This window comes from Oryx dammah, unplaced genomic scaffold, assembly GCF_014754425.2.
Source record: "Oryx dammah isolate SB20612 unplaced genomic scaffold, SCBI_Odam_1.1 HiC_scaffold_6658, whole genome shotgun sequence".
NCBI classification, from domain to species: Eukaryota; Metazoa; Chordata; class Mammalia; order Artiodactyla; family Bovidae; genus Oryx; species Oryx dammah.
Genome location: NW_024076413.1, coordinates 1 through 1,895, shown reverse-complemented (window position 1 = coordinate 1,895; position 1,895 = coordinate 1). Strand labels below are relative to the sequence as shown.

The following is a 1,895-nucleotide window of genomic DNA, read 5'->3' as shown; positions in this document are numbered from 1 at the left end:
CTCATCTCTTCTCCTTGGGCTTCAGGAGACAGAGTGTCAAACAGTCCTGGGACCCACACCTCACTGATGAGGAGCAATACTAAGAGGCCGGTGGGAGAACCTTAGATTCTGCAACATAGGAACCAGTCTGGCTTGAACCCCAGTCATGAGAAAAATGTGGCCCCAGGAACCAAGGCAGAGGAGTTCCCCGACATAACGCCCTGGGCTCCTCCCCACCAGGCGGGCTCCTCAGGCTCTTTCCTCTCCTGAGCTGTCAGAGAGCCACAGAACAGGTCCCCAGACCTGAGTATTCTCTCCTGCCCATGGGTGTTCACAGTACCTGCTGGAGTCGGGGGCAATGTTTTCCTTACACCTAAAGAGAAAAGCAGCAGTGTGAGGAAAGGGAATTGGCCAGAAAGCAGGGCAAACCCATTTTTCCCTCCTGAGCCTGAAATCAGACCCCAGTCTCCACAACATCAGTGTCCTGTCCTCCCAGCTCCCCCGTCCTAGATCAGAGCCCCAGCACCTGGACACTGTCTGAATACAAACTCCCCACCATGCCCGGTCCAGCCCACTGCCCCCGCGGTGCCCCAGCTCACCCAGGGTGGACCCCGAGCCCCTCACTCACCAGAGCACCTCACACCAGCATCCTCCTCGTGCTTGCAGTCACTCTGCCCCCAGGGCTCGGCAGCACAGTCCCACAGGGAGGACTCCCGGCCCCCGCACCGCACCTCATCCAGCCAGATGCTCCCATTTCCAGGGCCGAATGTCGTGGCCCACACAGCTTCCAGGGCCTGGCCACAGCCCAGCTGCTGACACACCACCTCGGCCTCTGCCAGGCTCCAGGAGTCATCGCACACGGTGCCCCAGGAGCCGCTGTGCCAGACCTCCACCCGCCCTGAGCACTCGCTGTCTCCTCCCCTGAGCCGGAGCTTCTCTCTGTCTGAAAAGGCAGCAGCCCCTCCTGTGGCTGCCCTGGTGGGAGGAAGCAGCCCCTGGGAGCCACAGGGGAGGGGGCAGGGCTGACGTACCTGTGCAGGGGGCAGAAGTTGGACAGCTCTTGGGTCTTCTTCCTGCAAACAAGAAGGAAACACTGGATCAGGAATAGCTGGGGGTGGTCCTGTCCCCAAATAAGATGATCTAAGGCCCTTGGGTCAGTGCCAATGACACGTGAAAATATAGGCTCATACGTTAACTCCTGGGCTGAAACTTTCACTGCATCTGATCACCAGCTGAAATTACTTTAAATATTTACTTGTTTATCAGTCTTCACATCCCACAGCAAATATAAACACAGCCATCTACAAATGTACACATACGCCCCTCTGAATAAAAGGTCCATTAGAAGAAGGACCTTGTATATCTTATATGTGCCATGTTTCTGCTATTAGGACAGTGCCTGCACATTGTATGCACTCATTCAACAAATATCTATGGAAAACCTTTTCTAAATACCTAGATAAGGGCTTGATAAATAGTTATTGAATGAATGAATAGATGAATAAAATTCAGTAAAATAAAACTTCTTTAAATTCACGCTAATCAGTGAAATAGTAAACCAAATATCAGTGACTGGTAATAACCTATGATAATAGCTCATATTAAAAATGATCAGTCCAGTTAATTTATACTCAAAATCTCACATGCTGTTGCTGCTGCTGCTGCTGCTGCTGCTAAGTTGCTTCAGTCATGTCCAACTCTGTGCGACCCCATAGATGGCAGCCCACCAGGCTCCCCCGTCCCTGGGATTCTCCAGGCAAGAACACTGGAGTGGGTTGCTATGTCCTTCTCCAATGCATGAAAGTGAAGAGTGAAAGTGAAGTCGCTCAGTCATGTCCAACTCTTTGTTACCCCATGGACTGCAGCCTACCAGGCTCCTCCACCCATGGGATTTTCCAGGCAAGAGTACTGGAGTG

At 52.6% G+C, this 1,895-nt stretch overlaps 1 long non-coding RNA gene across 1 annotated transcript; it reads right to left on the bottom strand.

The window, feature by feature from the left end:
- Positions 1 to 267: 267 nt before the first annotated feature.
- On the bottom strand, positions 268 to 1,057 carry LOC120860039. Its single transcript, XR_005720225.1, has 3 exons — positions 1,011 to 1,057; positions 608 to 922; positions 268 to 352 (listed from the first exon to the last, which is right to left on the bottom strand). It is a non-coding gene; the product is annotated as an uncharacterized LOC120860039 (long non-coding RNA).
- Between the last annotated feature and the right edge of the window lie 838 nt (positions 1,058 to 1,895).